This window comes from Eriocheir sinensis, chromosome 24 (assembly GCF_024679095.1).
Source record: "Eriocheir sinensis breed Jianghai 21 chromosome 24, ASM2467909v1, whole genome shotgun sequence".
Lineage (NCBI taxonomy): Eukaryota > Metazoa > Arthropoda > Malacostraca > Decapoda > Varunidae > Eriocheir > Eriocheir sinensis.
This window is the reverse complement of record NC_066532.1, coordinates 20,041,728-20,060,382: the sequence shown is the minus strand read 5'-3', so window position 1 is coordinate 20,060,382 and position 18,655 is coordinate 20,041,728. Positions and strand designations below refer to the sequence as shown.

The 18,655-nt window shown below is 42.0% G+C and overlaps 1 long non-coding RNA gene across 25 annotated transcripts in view; it reads left to right on the top strand.

Moving 5' to 3' along the window:
- The window catches only part of LOC127003086 (uncharacterized), an 87,092-nt gene that overhangs the window by 38,460 nt on the left and 29,977 nt on the right, over positions 1-18,655 (top strand). For 17 of the 25 annotated variants that reach the window (XR_007756949.1, XR_007756943.1, XR_007756938.1 and 14 more), the window contains 5 exons: positions 5,669-5,741; positions 10,548-10,764; positions 12,199-12,315; positions 16,152-16,218; positions 18,486-18,602. This is a non-coding gene — a long non-coding RNA (uncharacterized LOC127003086). Of the gene's footprint in view, positions 1-5,668; positions 5,742-10,547; positions 10,765-10,964; positions 11,087-12,198; positions 12,316-16,151; positions 16,219-18,485; positions 18,603-18,655 lie in introns of all 25 variants that reach the window. The other 8 variants (XR_007756956.1, XR_007756957.1, XR_007756940.1 and 5 more) reach the window with 7 other exon arrangements.

Genomic DNA, 18,655 nt, shown 5'->3' with positions numbered 1-18,655 from the left:
AAAGTGAGTGAGACCTTCACAGCCAGTGGATAGATGCCTCATTATAACCTTTCTCCTCTTCTGTTCAAAGCTAAAAACCTAATCTTTTTCCCTCTTCCTATAGCTCAAGCCCATCCATAGGGAGGGGGATTGAGGTCTAGCATTGTCTTGGATAAAAATGTGAGAGGATTATCCCAGCTTAGCTCAGGCCCTTGGAAACCACTTATAGGGAAATACATGTAAGGTTGTGTCTACAGGTCAGCTAGTATTCCTCCTGTCTCATAATGCTTATAGTTTTTGCCTTCAACACTGATTTGATAACAAGGTGCCAATGCTCAGGTGAGGGAAAGTGCATGTGTGTGGGTGGGTCGGACAGAGAGCTTTACTATATGAAAAGGCTTTGTATACTCAGAATTTGCCATGTTTAACCCTTGAAAGCTTAGTTCTGGCTAGATATCAAGCTCTAAGGCATCACATTGAGCAAGGGTTGTTGTAGGAGAATCAATTATTTCCCCATACAGTATTTAAAGAGACTGACTATTTGGAAAGGCTTCGTACACTCAGAATTTGCCATGTTTAACCCTTGAAAGCTTAGTTCTGGCTAGATATCAAGCTCTAAAGCATCACATTGAGCAAGGGTTGATGTAGGAGAATCAATTACATCCCCACTCAGTATTTAAAGAGACTGACTATTTGGAAAGGTCCTGTACACTCAGAATTTGCCATGTTTAACCCTTGAAAGCTTAGTTCTGGCTAGATATCAAATTCTAAAGCATCACATTGAGCAAGGGTTGATGTAGGAGAATCAATTACCTCTCCATACAGTATTTAAAGAGGGAATTTGACCTTTTGAAAAGGCCTCGTACACTCAGAATTTGCCATTTTTAATACTTGAAAGCTTAGCACTAGTATATTTACAAGCTCTTAGGCATCACATTGAGCGAGGGAAATATCTCGAGGGGCAAAGAAGTTCATAGGAGAATTAATTACCTCCTCAAACAACATATAAGAAGGGATTTGACTATTTAAAAAGGCCTCAAACATAGAATTTGCCATGTCTCTACAGTTGAAGGTCCAGCACTGCTTTTAGTCAAAGTTCTCAAGCTTAAAAAATAACACGCTTGATGTAAAGGAATGAATTATCTCCCCCAAACTATTTAAAGAGAGATTTTGAGTGCTTGAAGAGGCCTCAGACTCGTAGAATTTGCCACGTCCTTACAGTTGAAGGTCCATAGCTGCTTTTAGTCAAAGTTCTTAAGCTTAAAAATAACAGAGGATTGATGTAGAAGAATGATTTACCTGCCCAAACAGTATGTACCCAGCCCCCTCAAGTCCCCAGTCTCAGCTCCTAATTACCTTTATTCTGGGGGTCAAAGACATTATAAATAAGTGTTTTCCATTCCCATGTCAGCCCTAAGACCCTCAGGCCCCCAGTAATTGGTCACCTAACCTAACCTAGCAAGTGTGTTAGCATAATACTGGCGGTAACATTTTAATTAACCTTTCCAATGAGCAAAAAGAATTAATATGGAACTATGAATCAAATATCCCCAGCAATTAAGTCTCCACTTTGTTATGTAACATTAGTAAGGGTTCCAGTATATGTTAGATAATTACTAGCATTGTCAAGAACAGTTTTAATAGCCTTGTCAAGGGTTGGCCGAGAAAACAATATTATAACAAGCACTGAACTAATTCTTGAGTAATTGGACTGAGAAAGCCTTGATGGTACTCTATTTTTGCTATATTATAAAAAGCCTATAAGCGATGCCTTGGAAAGCTACCATAAGCAAGGGTTGGTCTAGATTATTGATGTCCAAGCTATTAATTATATGTATTTTCTCTTACCTGAAGCCCCCTAGCTCAAGCCCCCAGACCCTCGATCAGCCTCTTCCAGACCCCCCCAGTAGCTACCTTATTTTCTGGGGGATCAAAACCATTAATTATGTGTTAGTTTTGATAATTACCTGACATTAAGTGCCTTACCATGGTCAGTGTCGGGATTTGTGAAGCCTTAATTATCATGAGCATAGTTTTATATCAAGCACCAACTCTTGGGTAAGACTTTGAGAAGGTCTTAATGTACTCAATCTTTGGCATATAAAAACAAGTCTAGCAATGCCTTAGGAAGATACCATGAGCAAGGGGTGAGTTAGCAGCTTGATATATATTCCTTAATACTGCATAGACAATGGATCGAGGTCTTGTTCAGTATATATATATCAGGCACAATTGTCCATCTTTTGAGTTAGTTTATCAAAGACATATCACAATCTTCTACCATGAGCAAGGGATGAGTTAGCAGCTTGATATATATTCCTTAATACTGCAAAAATAATGGAAAGAGGGCTTGTTCAATATATATTATCACTCGGATAGGTTACAATTGTCCATTTTTTAGTTTATCAAAGACATATTACTGAACCTTCCACCATGAGCAAGGGATGAGTTAGCAGCTTGATATATATTCCTTAATACTGCAAAAATAATGGAAAGAGGGCTTGTTCAATATATATTATCACTCATATAGGTTACAATTGTCCATCTTTGAGTTAGTTTATCAAAGACATTACTGTATCTTGTACCATGAGCAAGGGCCTTAGGGTGACTTATAGGAGATAGTTATACATTCCTATGTGTTTCATAGAGGAAAGGAAGAGATCTAGAATGATATATATTCTAAGGGTTCTTCATCTCTTATAGTTTATTAGTTCAGCAGTGAAAATCAGTTTTATGCTGAGTGCTGAGTATCAACACGTACCTCAAGTCAGCATGCATTTGTGTTATAAGGTCAATAAACTCATGGCCCATAATCAGTCAGCATTTATGAGTCGGCATTTAAAGTCAGCATCTCTCTCTCTCTCTCTCTCTCTCTCTCTCTCTCTCTCTCTCTCTCTCTCTCTTCCCAGCACGGCTTAATATGATATCAGCCCTTATTGATGTTGCCGTTAAGTACAACATTAACCATCATGCATGCAGGGGACGAGAAAGCTGAAAAAAAAAAATGACGAGGCGGAAGAATTATATATGGCGAGCGATCGAGTCTATTGGCGGGGTGTTGCATTCTGAGAAAAAAACTTGTTATTTTCTCGTAAGTTTATATATTAGAGAATTTCATCCATCCCTGTGTCTCGGTATGCTAGGTCAGGTCAAGTCATGCAATAAACATGTTCTGTACGAGTGTGATGACTCCGGAAACGATATATCAGTAGTGTACGCGCTGAGGTGACCGATCAGCTGATTGGGTAAGCGGAGATTTAAACATTACGTCATAGCTACCGGAGCTGTGTGGATTTAAATTTACATAGATTTACATAGAAAATCAGACCACACAGACCCCATGGTCCAGACATAGGTAGTCTGTCCTTAAACCTAAGTGATTCTACGTTAATCCGATGGCTCCAGAACGTTGCATTTCTATATAGTTAATATTGAGTTGAGGGAAATACACGGCCGAGCTTGTTTTTCAAGGAGTCAGTCGTGTAACACTGGACCACTGAAGGAAGGCAGGAAGCTTATTTAGGGTGACCAGACGTTCCCGTTTTCAGTGACCTGTCCCCGGTTTTCACTGTGACTCAAAGATAAAAAAGAACACGAAAATGTTGAGCAAACTCTACGTATATATAGTTGTGGACCTCGGCGCAGTGTATATAGCTAAGGAACTCCCTTCTCCTTTATTTTTTTACTTGCAACAATAAACTATCAATCAATCAACCAAATAGGGTGAGAGACTTTTGAATGCTGCTCCATGAATGGTACTAAGCCCGGCAGTGTCCCCGTTTTGGTTTTTCAGTGACAAAAACGCTACATTTGGAAGTTTTTAAGCCTCGGGTCCACCGAAAATGTCCCCGGATTTTGTCTCAGAAAGGTCACCTTAATTAAGCTTAGTCCATCCTCGCACTACAACGTTGATGAAGAAAAAATTGGTCCAGTCTACTACTACTACTACTACTACTACTACGAGAAAGAAATAGACAAGAGAGAGAGAGAGAGAGAGAGAGAGAGAGAGAGAGAGAGAGAGAGGAGAAAATTATTAATATTTTGACCTTCCCCGCTCTGTCTCGCTTCTCATATCCTTCTGCACACTTTTGTACACTTTTCCACACTTACCCACGTCACCCTGCACACTTAAACACGTTATTATGCCCCGAGTTCAAGTGTTCTGAAGACTTTACTGATGCAAACTTTCCCTTCGGGTATCGTTTTCTTCTTTCGTTAATACTTAATAGCATACCCTGATCTTATTCGTCTCCCCTTATCCGTTATTTTGAGCGTGTTTTTACCAGTGAACTTGCTCTATTTATCCGTCGTCAAGTTCTAAGGTTGTCGTGTATTAAAGTTCCAACACTATGATGACGTCACGGCCTCCATTTTCCCTGTCGTCTGTGAAGGCTGCCGAGACAGCGCTGTATTTTTCTTGTTTTTTTAGGTTATTATAAAGTGCCAGGAAGCGCCATGCTGTGGGAAGGTAGGTGGATCCTTTGCCCTTATTTTGGTGTGGAGGGACAGGAAATCAGGGCGTGGAAAGAGGGGAAAATTGGAAAATCTGTTTCATGTGATGGTGGTGGTGGTGGTGATGGCGGCGGTGATGGTGGTGGTGGTGACGGCGGTGGTGATGATGGCGGTGATGGTGGTGGTGGTGATGACGGTGGTGGTGATGGTGGTGGTGGTGATGACGGCGGTGGTGATGACGGCAGTGGTGATGGTGGTGGTGGTGATGGCGGCGGTGATGGTGGTGGTGGTGATGACGGCGGTGGTGATGGTGGTGGTGGTGGTGACGGCGGTGGTGGTGACGGCAGTGGTGATGACGGCGGTGGTGATGACGGCGGTGGTGATGGTGGTGGTGGTGATGACGGCAGTGGTGACAGGTGTTTGTGGTGATGAAGGCGGTGGTGACAGGTGTTGGTGGTGATGGCGGCGGTGGTGACAGGTGTTGGTGGTGATGACAGCGGTGGTGACAGGTGTTGGTGGTGATGACGGTGGTGGTGGTGAGTTGATGGTGGTGATGGCAGTGATGGTGGTGGTGGTGATGGTGATGGCAGTGTTGATGGTGGTGGTGGTGATGATGGTGGTGGTGATGGTGGTGGTGGTGATGGTGGTGATGGCAGTGATGGTGGTGGTGGTGGTGGTGATGGCAGTGTTGATGGTGGTGGTGGTGATGATGGTGTTAGACCCTCAGCAGTGATTGGGGTCAGCCGCCATGTCCACTCCACCAATTCCACCTCCATTGACATCGGCAGCGGCAGTGATAGGTTAGAGTATTTCTGTTATCATTAAGGGATTATTGAAGAAAGGGTAGCCTAATTATTTTGACATTTATCCCTAACTATTTGGGTGTTATTCCAGAAATCAGATGTGGTTAGGTTAGATTAATTCATCTTTTTACTCATCTTTTCCGTTATTTTGAGCGCTTTTTACCATTTAACGTTCTATTTACTCAATGGTTAGGTTAGATTTGGTCAGGTTGCCTTGGTCAGAATGGGGCAGGCTTTGCACAGCTCCATTGTCACTGGTAGTTGGTGGGTGTATTTCTGGAGTTTTACCTGTGATATGAAGGTGATAACTCTCACTATATATAGATGTTAATTTTTTCCATATATGTATCATTAGCTTTAATGGGGACTGGATGGCCCCATACTTCTGCCTGACTCAGTGTTTATACAGTTCTCATTCCTAACTTAATTTGCAGACATAAGAAGAAGAGGAGGAAGAACAAGAGGAGGAGGAGGAGGAGGATGAAGGGGACACACAGGAATCAAATGGTGAGTGTTGTTAACTTTATAACTATTTTCCTTGTTCATCTTCTTGCACCAATTTTCTTCCTGCAATTGTTCCTTTTGTGCAAAATTCTCGGTCTTTTTTATTTCCATTTCCAGCTCTCAGTCTTCTCTCCTTCCTGTTAGTTCCTGCCACACAGCTGCCCTCGGTACAATGTCAGGTCACAGTGCGGGGCAGAGTTGTCATATGAAAAGGGACTCTGCCATCAAGCGTGACATGTTGTGGGAGCGGTTGTACAGAATAGTGAAGTCCCTGCCATATTTAGGGTGGTCCTAATCATGACTGGGTTCAAAGAGAGGAGTGGGTTGGTTTGGAGTCAGTTGGTGGTCAGACCCTGGTGGCAAGGTGGCTCTTAGGGTCGTATTATGAGACATTTCGCCGCCCAAGAACACATATTTGACAAGGCTTTCGTAGGAGTTGTGGGCATTTCCTGGGGTAGTTTTATGACCCTGGTGGTAGTGTGACCCTTCCTCTGTACCATGAAGCTAAAGAAACACACATTTGTCAAGACTTTCATAGGAGTTTGGGGCATCTCCTTGGGTAGTTTTATGACCCTGGAGGTAGTGTGACCCTTCCTCTGTACCATGAACCTAAAGAAACACACATTTGTCAAGACTTTCATAGGAGTTTGGGGCATCTCCTTGGGTAGTTTATGACCCTGGTGGTAGTGTGACCCTTCCTCTGTACCATGAAGCTAAAGAAACACACATTTGTCAAGACTTCGAGCTTGTATGGGGTGGTACACAGGTGCCTTGAATGGACTCGCCCTAAAAACACTAGTAGGAAAAGCACCTCATGAAAGTGACACACAACTATATGGAAGTCTCAGGAGCATAACACACACACACACACACACACACACACACACTTTGAATATGTATGTATCTGGGTGGGTGAGTGAGTGTATATGTGTGTGTGTGTGTGTGTGTTTGGGAATATCATACTCCATTTCTTCCCATCCCATCCCTTCCCATGCCTTCCTTTCCATCCCTTCCCTTCCTATCCCTTCTCTTCCCCTTCCATCCCTTCCCCTTCCTAACCTTTCTCTTCCCTTAACTTCCCTTCCCTTCCCTTCCCTTCCCTTCCCTTCCCTCCCCTCCCCTTCCCTAACCCTCTCTTCCCTTCCCATCCCATCCCTTCTCTTCCCTTCCCATCCCTTCTCTTCCCTTCCCATCCTTCTCATCCCTTCCCATCCCTTCCCTTCCCTTCCCATCCCTTACCTTCTCATCCCATCCCATCCAATCCTTTCCCTTCCTTTCCCTTCCTTTCCCAACCCTTCCCTTTCCATCCCTTCCTTTTCCTTCCCATTCCTTCCCTACCCTTCCCTTCCCATCCCTTCCCATCCCTTCTCTTCCCTTCCCATCCTTCTCTTCCCTTCCCATCCCTTCCCTTCCCTTCCCATCCCTTACCTTCTCATCCCATCCCATCCAATCCTTTCCCTTCCCATCCCTTCCATTCCCATCCCTTCCCTTCCCTTCCATTCCCATCCCTTCCTGTCCCTTCTCTTCCCTTCCATTCCATTCCATTCCTATCTATTCCATCATATTCAATAAATCTTTAACAGCTGGAAAAGTTCCGTCAGATTGGAAACTTGCAAATGTCACACCAATTTTCAAAAAGGGGGACAAGTCTCATCCAGGAAACTATCGACCAATTAGCCTGACATCGATTGTTTGTAAGTTAATGGAGACTATCATTCGCGACAATATGGTGAAATTTTTCGAAGAAAATAATATGATAAATAATTCGCAACATGGCTTCCGTAGTAAACGTTCGTGTTTAACTAACTTACTTGATTTTTTTTCATTATATTTTTGAGGTGTTCAATGAAAGCAGATCAGTAGATATCATATATCTGGATTTTCAAAAGGCATTTGATAAGGTCCCCCACCAACGATTGCTCAGCAAACTATTGGCGCACGGTATCTCGGGTAACATTCACAATTGGCTTGTGGACTGGCTCTCTGAGCGGAAACAGAGAGTAGTTCTAAATGGTGTTACATCTAACTGGCTCGACGTCAGAAGCGGCATACCTCAAGGATCAGTGCTTGGCCCCATGCTCTGCTTAATTTATGTTAATGATATCGATGATGGGCTCACTTGCAAAGTATCAAAATTTGCTGATGACACAAAAATTGCTAGTAAAGTAACTGCGACACTCGACGAAGAAGCATAACAATCAGATTGAGATCGACTTGCACGTTGGGCCAGTCAATGGCAAATTAAATTTAACGTTGAGAAATGTAAAGTGTTGCACATCGGAAAAAATAACAATCGCGTTCGGTACGTAATGAATGGCCAACAACTTTCTGCAGTAAGTAAAGAAAAGGATCTTGGAATCACTATATCAAGCGATTTAAAGCCCGGTCAGCATTGTTCAGAGGTAGTTAAAACTGCAAACAAATTGGTTGGCTTCATCGGACGAGTCTTTAATAATAAATCGGAAAAAGTAATATTAAAACTGTATAATTCGTTGGTTCGACCCCGTCTAGAGTACTGTGTACAGTTTTGGTCTCCCTACTACAGAAAAGACATAGAAAAGTTGGAACGGGTCCAACGAAGAGTAACAAAGATGATTCCTAGGTTGAGAAATTTGTCATATGAACAAAGGCTTAAAGAAGTAAATTTATTCAGCCTATCAAAACGAAGAATGCGAGGTGATCTAATAGAAGTGTTTAAAATGTTCAAAGGATTCAGTGATATTAATGCGGAAGATTACTTTACAATTGATCGATCAAATAGAACAAGAAGAAATCACAATTTGAAGATAAGTGGTAAAAGATTCTCGTCGCACGAAGCTAAACACTTCTTCTTCAATCGAGTTGTTAATGTTTGGAACTCTCTACCTTGTGATGTCGTTGATAGTACAACAGTTACGGACTTCAAGAATAGATTAGACAAGTGTTTTGAATCCAACCAGCAACTAAGATATTACTCATTGTCGTAATAACGTTAAGTTCTTTCGAATACTGGTGTCCTTGTCCGCTTTTATTGCCCGGTTAGTGGTAGCAGTAATGGTAGTTCTTTCCTCTTTCCTACATAAATTCCATGCAGTTTTCCATGCTGCATGGTTCTTTTTCCTTTCCTGCCAGCTTTGGCTGGAGGGATGGGGGGGTGGGGAGGAGCCTTCGCCTTTGCTGTCCTTCATCTTCCACCTTTGATTAGATAGTTAGTGTAGCTTGTCACAAACAACCTCGTAAGGACCAGCAGGTCTGCTGTTGTTTGTTCTTCCTTTGTGTTCCTTTGTGTTCCTATAATTCCTTCCCCTTCTGTCTCTCTCCGGCATATGACCACAGATGTTGCGCCAACTAAATGAAATTTTCCAACTTTTTTATCCTAGACCATCGGGTGTTATTCTAGAGGTCTGCTCATGGTACCGTAAGGGCCGGAATTGACCTATTTTGTCTGTCAATTTTTATCTTGCTCTCACAGGAGGTTATGTTAAAATCTAAGTTATCCAAGGTTAGGATAACTTAGTGCTGACCGGGCATTGTTTTTGTTAATGTTTCCGATATTTTTCAGCCCTTGAATATATAAATAAGTGTGAAGTGATGAGACTTGGGTGTTTTTTCTGGAATAACACCCACTTGTTTAGGATATATAGGCAGGATAGGCCTCACCACACTGCCGTTGATGTCACTGGCGGGAGAGGTGGCTACGGTCATCTCCATACTCCCCGCCTCTTAAAATATTGTCTTGGGGTGCAACACAGTATATATTTGTTTTATTTCATTGTGGTAGTAGAGCGCACGGCAGGTACGGTTAACCCGGTAGCTGTGGGGATCATGTTTCTTAACTTGGTAGCAGCGATGGGTCAAATTTGTGTCTTTACCGTGTAGCAGCGACGGGCCAAATTTGTGTCTTTACCGTGTAGCAGCGACGGGCCAAATTTGTGGCTTTACCATGTAGCAGTGACGGGCCAAATTTGTGTCTTTACCATGTAGCAGCGACGGGCCAAATTTGTGTCTTTACCGTGTAGCAGTGACGGGCCAAATTTGTGTCTTAACCGTGTAGCAGCGACGGGCCAAATTTGTGTCTTTACCGTGTAGCAGCGACGGGCCAAATTTGTGTCTTTACCGTGTAGCAGTGACGGGCCAAATTTGTGGCTTTATCATGTAGCAGCGACGGGCCAAATTTGTGGCTTTATCGTGTAGCAGCGATGGGCCAAATTTGTGCCATGATATAAACCCCCCAAAATAGATGATACATAATCTGATCACAAATGCTTTATATATAATATGAAATGGTTTGTGTGAGGGGTGATTTTTTTCCATTTTCTCGCTTGGAGGGACCATTAAGAAACATGATCCCTGCTGCTTCCACTGGGTTAAAGGCCCTTCCCTCTAAGCGAGAAAAATGAGAAAAAAATCATCACTGTAGGCTTCTTCCCGGTGGATCCTAATGGTTGATGGTGGGGTTTACGTATATCCTTCTTAATATATCAAGTTACATATCATGGCAAGAATTTGGCCCGTCGCTGGTACACTGTAAAGCCACAAATTTGGGCCCTTGTTGCTACCAAGGTTAGGTCTTGTTAGGATAGCTCAGCAAGTTTGGGCAAGTTAGGATAGCTTAGATTTAATTCTCTAAATATATGGTCTTGGGGGGGACACACCTGGAGATATATTTCTGTTTATATTGTTTTGACAGTGGCTTGCTAAGGCTAGATTAGTTTCATTAAAGTTTCATTAGGTTAGGATGACTTAGATTTAATTCTCTTTATATATAGTCTGGGATGACACATTGAGGCATATGTTTTTACTTTTTGCATATTTGGCGTCGGAACACAGGCTGGGGAAGGAGACGGTGGCTGAGTGGTTAGTGTGCCGGTCCTGCGTTCACTGCATCATGGATGATGAGGGTTTGAATCTGTCGCTGCCACAGACTACTTGTCCTGAAGACCACCACCATCATCCTGGACTGTATGGGACTGTCCAAGGGAAAGCAAGATGGGGCCGCTATAAACACTTGCCGGCTTGGGCCCACCACCAGGCCCAGCCGAGGGAGGTAAGGAAAAAAAAAAAAGTATGGCTAGGTTTGAATAAGTTTTAGGTTAGAATAGCTTAGTATTAAATAATCTTGTAATTATTATTATTGTCATTAATATCATTGCTATTGCAACTCATGTTAATGGAGAGGTATCTTGTATGCCCTCCTGGACGTGACTGACTCGTTCACCCTCCATCTCGTACGATATGTCGAGTTAGCTTCACGTTGGTGGTCGGGTGTAGTTCCGGTGCCCCGAGAATAGGGGAACCACCTGCTAAACCCCGGGGCAAAGCCTGCACCTCAAGCATGGCCAGCGGTTGCGGGAGTCTCCGAAACAACCGTAACACTTTGACTTGTGTTTCATATCTTTATCATCTCTACTTGTTAGTAAGATAACGTCAATTCTGTAAAAAATAACATGTAAGATGGTTCTTACGTAAATAGTTTTTTTGAGATATGAGACGCATTAATGGATTTACATTAATTTCAATGGGGAAATTTGTTTTGGTTTTCGAGTGTTTTGGTGTGCGAGCAATATTCTTGAATGAATTAAACTCGTAAATCGAGGTTTGACTGTATATGTACTCCATAAATAGCTAACATAACAGATCGCAGGTCATCGCTAGGTCTGTAAACAATGGCGGGGTTCCCCGGGCCAGGCCACAGGGCTCAAGTTAAGAGTCCATGGACTATAGCTAACTAAACTACCTGATAACTAACTAAACTGACCCCCCCTCCCTTCCCCCTTCACACTAGGAGCAAGGTCTCCAGCGGACTGCTTCAGCTTTCAAACACATCGCTGAGTTTAGTGTGGTCACCCGCATGCAGCCCTATGGGGCTTCGTGGTTCGGTGGTTAGCACACTCGGCTCACAACCGAGAGAGCCCGGGTTCGATTCCTGGGTGGAGTGGAAAAATTTGGGCGGCTTTTCCAATACCCTACGCCCCTGTCCACCCAGCAGTGTACCAGGTATTAATCGGGGGCTGTGTCCCGTCTCCTGGGATCTGTTCCCTTCTCCTATAATTCCTTGCCCTTCTGTCTCTCTCCGGCATATGACCACAGATGTTGCGGCGTCCACTAAACAAAACTTTCCACTTTCCACCTGCTACCACCACCGGGCTAATGATAAATATAAATGAATCTCGTTATTGGGGACCAGAAGACAGATTTTGTGTTGGAAGTCAGTAAATATAAGAGGCTGAATACAACAGTCTGGCAATGTTGGCACTGCCTCAAAGTATAGGCCTGGCTGTATGTATAGAGTTATATGAGGGGAGAGAAAGAGAGGGGGAGGGTAGAGGAAGAAAAGTATGTAAAAAAACAAATATGAGAGAGAGAGTATCAATTAATTATCTTAATTATACAGCCCTTGATAGAGAGAGAGATTTTATAATATATTATCCCATGCTGTCTTTCCTGGTACAAGACTTTGAGAGTGGACACATATTTGCAGGTTGGTGTAGCAGTGCCTAGAGGTTCCATAACACAGGGCACTCCTCACCTCAACAACAGTCTCTTCACCGACAACTAATTCTTCACCAACAAGCTTTTCAGCAGCTTGGAGAAATAGGTAAGCTTTCTCTACTCACTTCCTGCCCTGCCTTCATTACCCCCGCCAGAAGCCCCCAAAGGGTGAACCCGTTATATTGAGCTGTAAAATGTTCAGCTCACTTAGTAACCCATTGTGTTGTAAAATGTTCACTACCTCCCCTTGCTTAGAGGGAAAGGCCTTTTAACCCAGTGGTGGTGGTAGCAGCGGGGATCATGTTTCCTAACCCGGTAGCAGCGGGGATCATGTTTCTTAATGGTCCCCCCAAGCGAGAAAAATGAGAAAAAATCACCCCTCACACAAACCATTTCATAATACATATCAAAGCATTTGTGATCAGTTTACACATCATCTATTTTGGGGGGTTTAAATCATGGCACAAATTTGGCCCGTTGCTGCTACACGGTAAAGCCACAAATTTGGCCCGTTGCTGCTACACGGTAAAGCCAAAAATTTGGCCCGTTGCTGCTACACGGTAAAGCCACAAATTTGTCCCGTTGCTGCTACACGGCAAAGCCACAAATTTGGCCCGTTGCTGCTACACGGTAAAGCCACAAATTTGGCCCGTCTCTGCTACCGGGTAAGAAACATGATCCCCGCAGGGTTAAGCATAGGGTGCATGATATATGTTTCCCAAAGTGCTTACTACACACTGGATACATATTATGCATGCAAGATTGGTTTTGCTTTATAATATAGTTAGATTAATTTGATTTATTTATTCAGCCCTTGACAGAGAGGAAAGTAATATTTCTTATTGTACAAGGGACTTACCACAGACATGTTGCTAACCTGATTTTGTATAAGTTTAAACCCAGGAATAAGTCACCTCCAATCCTGGCATCAAAGTTCCTTAAGCCCCTAACTCACTCACCGGTGCTAATGCAGGAGTCAAGTCATCATTATACAGTAAATATTGGTGTGAAAGACTCCTAATATTGGCCGCATCATGTGTGAAATACATATTAAAAGGAAGCCTAGCCAGCAGGGAGGAGGAGGAGGCTCACTACATGGTTTGGTCTCAAAAGCTAACAGGCTATATTTTCACCTGCAAGGGTAGATATATATTTTCTGCTTACTTTTGCCTTATTTTACAGCCATTGACAGAGAGGAAAGTAACACACACAAACTGATCACAAATGCTTTGACATATAATATGAAATGGTTTGTGAGGGGTGATTTTTCTCATTTTTCTTGCTTGAGGGACCATTAAGAAACATGATCCCTGCCACCACCGGGTTAAGTTAAAGTTTTCTAAAGAAAGAATTGCTACATTACATTTGTAAGTCACTGACACAACAAAAACACTCACCACCATCACTTTGTTGATGCGTCATGGACAGCGATATTAGGTAGGGTTAGATACACGGGAGCCAAGGTTCAGAGGAGCTGCTTCGTGCAGACTCCTATGTTCTTATGTCACTGGACGAGGTGGAAGGATGCTTGGGTGCCATAGTAGGGGTCAAAATGCAGTGTGTATTCCAGAGAAACGTTCCACTCACAGTGCTGGCTAGCTTCAGACTGAGGAGAAAGACAGCGTCTCCGCCATAGCAGGGCACGATAACAGAAAACCTTATTCCCGATAACCGATAACTGATAATGAAAAACCTTAACAACACCCTGCGCCGTATCCGAGATCGCCACGCTCGCCAAATTTCAAATGTCGCTATTGAATATAACAAGCTTTCAGCCATAAACTCAGCATAATCATCATTTTTATATATGAAAACATGCAGAATTAAATGGTGCACATAAAGAAACTCACTATGGCCAGGCCAAAACAACACCCTGCACCGTATCCGAGATCGCCACGCGCGCTAAATTTCAAATGTCGCTATTGAATATAACAAGCTTTCAGCCATAAACTCAACATAATCATCATGTATTATATATGAAAACATGCAGAATTACATGGTGCACATAAAGAAACTCACTATGGCCAGGCCAAAACAGCGCCCTCTGCTGTGTCCGAGATCACGCCGCTTAAATTTCAAATGTCGCTATTGAATATAACAAGCTTTCAGCCATAAACTCAACATAATCATCATGTATTGTATATGAAAACATGCAGAATTACATGGTTCACATAAAGAAACTCACTACGGCCGGGCCAAAACAGCGCCCTCTACTGTGTCCGAGATCTCCGCGCGCACTAAATTTCAAATGTCGCTATTGAATATAACAAGCTTTCAGCCATAAACTCAACATAATCATCATGTATTATATATGAAAACATGCAGAATTAAATGGTGCACATAAAGAAACTCACTACGGCCGGGCCAAAACAGCGCCCTGCGCCGTATCTGAGATCGCCACGCGCGTCAAATTTCAAATGTCGCTATTGAATATAACAAGCTTTCAGCCATAAACTCAGCATAATCATCATGTATTATATATGAAAACATGCAGAATTAAATGGTACACATAAAGAAACTCACTACGGCCGGGCCAAAACAACACCCCGCACCGTATCCGAGATCGCCATTCGCGCTAAATTTCAAATGTCGCTATTGAATATAACCAGGTTTCAGCCATAAACTCAACATAATCATCATGTATTATATGTGAAAACATGCAGAATTACATGGTGCACATAAAGAAATTCACTACGGCCGGGCCAAAACAGTGCCCTGCGCCGTATCCGAGATCGCCACGCCTCCAAATTTCAAATGTCGCTATTGAATATAACAAGCTTTCAGCCATAAACTCAGCATAATCATCATTTTATATATGAAAACATGCAGAATTAAATGGTGCACATAAAGAAACTCACTACGGCCTGGCCAAAACAACACCACGCACCGTATCCGAGATCGCCTCGTGTGCCAAATTTCAAATGTCGCTATTGAATATAACAAGCTTTCAGCCATAAACTCAACATAATCATCATGTATTATATATGAAAACATGCAGAATTACATGGTGCACATAAAGAAACTCACTACGGCCGGCCAAAACAGCGCCCTGCGCCGTATCCGAGATCGCCACGCGCCAAATTTCAAATGTCGCTATTGAGTATAACAAGCTTTCAGCCATAAACTCAACATAATCATCATGTATTATATATGAAAACATGCAGAATTACATGGTGCACATAAAGAAGTATAAATTAATTGATAATTTTGAGATGTAAGCATAAATATAGAGATAAAATAACTCGTATATTGGCTAAAGCAAGCCAGTATGCGCGTCCTGGGATATGGTACAGGGCACACAAGGACACAGTATACTCGTGTTGAAGGGTTAAACCCATTACTACGTGTCCTTCAGGTTCTCTTACCAACAAAACCCTATGAATATCCCCCTTATTACAGGCCCTTCCTTCCCTCTAAGTGTGAAATATGAGAAAAAATCATCACTCCCACAAACCATTTCATGATATATATATATATATATATATATATATATATATATATATATATATATATATATATATATATATATATATATATATATATATATATATATATATATATATATATATATATATATATATATATATATATATATATATATATATATATATATATATAGATAGATAGATATATATATAGATCTAAATATATAGAGAGAGAGAGAGAGAGAGAGAGAGAGAGAGAGAGAGAGAGTTATGCTTTCACATTTATTGAGAAAATTTCTAAAGATGAGAAAGTATAGAGATTATTTTTAAGATGAAAGAAAAAGTGAGCAAGTATGGCAACAGAATTAAAGCTCTCTCTCTCTCTCTCTCTCTCTCTCTTCTCTCTCTCTCTCTCTACCAATATCTATCTATATATTTTTTTACCTTGAAAATAATTTATTATCTCAAAAAATCCCAATTATTTTACAGCTGACTTATTTCCTTACCCTGTTTACAGAGGAAGAAGAGGAGGAAGAAGAAGAGAAGATGAAGAGGAAGAAGAGGAGGAGGAGGATAAGGACTTGGTGAGTGTTCAAATCAATTCTCTTTCCATTGCAAACTTCTTCCTTCCTTCCTTCCTTCCTTCCCTCTTGGCTCTTAGACCACTGAATAAAGAAAGGAGAGACAGAAGAGATGGTTAGATTATGATAATGCATTGCAACACCCAAACTCACATGTAATATTTAAGTCTTTTGTTGAGGTTTGGGGCATTTCCAGGGGTAGTTTTATGAGGCTGGTGGTGGTGTGACCCTTCCTCTGTGCTATGAAGCTAAAAAACACACATTTGACATGTTTTTTGTAGGAGTTTAGGGCATTTCCAGGGGTAGTTTTATGAGGCTGGTGGTGGTGTGACCCTTCCTCTGTGCTATGAAGCTAAAAAACACACATTTGACATGTTTTTTGTAGGAGTTTAGGGCATTTCCAGGGTGTTTTTATTAGTGGGTGGTGTGTGACCCTTCCTCTGTGCTATGAAGCTAGTTTTGGCTGGTGGTGGTGGTGACTTTCCTCTGTGCTATGAAGCTAAAAACAAAAACACATTTGACATTAGGGTAGCAGGACGCCTATCAGGTCAGGGCAAGAACAAACACATGTTATCTAATAGGAGTGGCCATACAGGACGCGGTAGCAGGTAAGCTTGAGGAACCTGCTACCTGCGTCCTGTATGGCCACTCCTATTAGATAACGTGTTTGTTCTGCCTCTGACCCACTAGGCGTCCGCTACCTCTACTGGGAACTCAGAGGAGGGTTTAGCACCAGCGGCAAGTTACGCTAGTCCTCCTGCAAGTATTTAGCAACCAAAGGGTTAATTTACAGTCCTTGATAGAGAGAGACTATAGAATATCTTATCCAGTGCTGTCTTTCCCAATACAAGACTTTGACAGTGGACACATATTTGCAGGGGGGCTTTGTGGTGCAGTGGTTAGCACACTGGGTCACAACCGAGAGAGCCAGGTTCGATTCCCAGGCGGAGTGGAAAAATTTGGGCGGCTTTTCCGATACCCTACATAGCCCCTGTCCACCCAGCAGTGTACCAGGTATTAATCAGGGTTGTGTCCCGTCTCCTGGGGTCTGTTCCTTCTATAATTCCTTCCCCCTCCTGTCTGTCTCCGGCATATGACCACAGATGTTGTGCTGCCCACAAAACCAAACTTTCCAAACTTAATAATTTGTGGGTTGTGTCATAACCTTGAAATAGTCATAGGTGGAGGGCATCATAGCTGAGGATCCCCTGTACAGTGCCTTGAATATGTAGCTTTCTGGATAATAGCAAAATTTGTCACTAAAGAAATAATCGCCTAAGCAGGGTTGGCAATGATTAAATCAAATTGATTTAATCAGATGATTAAATCTTTGATTTATTTACTAAAAATCATGATTGTTATTACCAAACAAAATCATGATTTTTTTTTATTTGATTTTTTTAGTAAAAGTATTCCATGAGTTAAATGGTGTGCTCCAAAGATGGTAAAGGAAAACAACGTATTCATTTGCAATGATTCATTTATTCTCTTCAAGGTATATACCACAAAACAACAAGAAGAATCCTACATTATTATAAATTTATAAGTAGGCTTTGACAATTGATATGAATTAATCCTTGAACTCACTATTTAAAGTTTTGAACTCTCGATATAAAGTTATTGTACTTGCTAAAGTCCTGCTCTTGCCTTTCCTCCAACACTGAGGGAATTTTAAAAAGATAGGTTAGTAAGCTTTGGTCTGCCAGCTGATCAGCTGCAGGAAAACCCTTTTTCAGGTTAACCCTTTGAATCTCACTTTGTATGTCTCTGGTAAAGCAAAGAAAGCAACAGGACTTAACAAGCATACACGTAGATGCCACTGAGCTGGTAATCTCACAAAAGCAAACTGCCGAGGCACTGACTGTGACTGACCAACTGGTGGAAAATACATGTACTGAGTTTAGTGAGTTCTCTTGTGCTAATGTTGCCAACTGTTTCAGATATCAATATTCAACAGAAAGGACATATTTTATGAAATTAATGGAATATTGAGTTCCATATAGTTTTTTTGGGGGGGTGGCTTCGTGGTGCAGTGATTGGCACTGCCTCAAAGTATAGGCCTGGCTGTATGTATAGAGTTATGAGGGGAGAGAGAGAGAGAGAGGGAGGGTAGAGGAAGAAAAGTATGTAAAAAAACAAATATGAGAGAGAGAGTATCAATTAATTATCTTAATTATACAGCCCTTGATAGAGAGAGAGAGATTTCATAATATATTATCCCATGCCGTCTTTCCCGGTACAAGACTTTGAGAGTGGACACATATTTGCAGGTTGGTGTAGCAGTGCCGGGAGGTTCCATAACACAGGGCACTCCTCACCTCAACAATAGTCTCTTCACCGACAAGTAATTCTTCACCAACAAGCTTTTCAGCAGCTTGGAGAAATAGGTAAGCTTTCTCTACTCACTTCCTGCCCTGCCTTCATTACCCCCGCCAGAAGC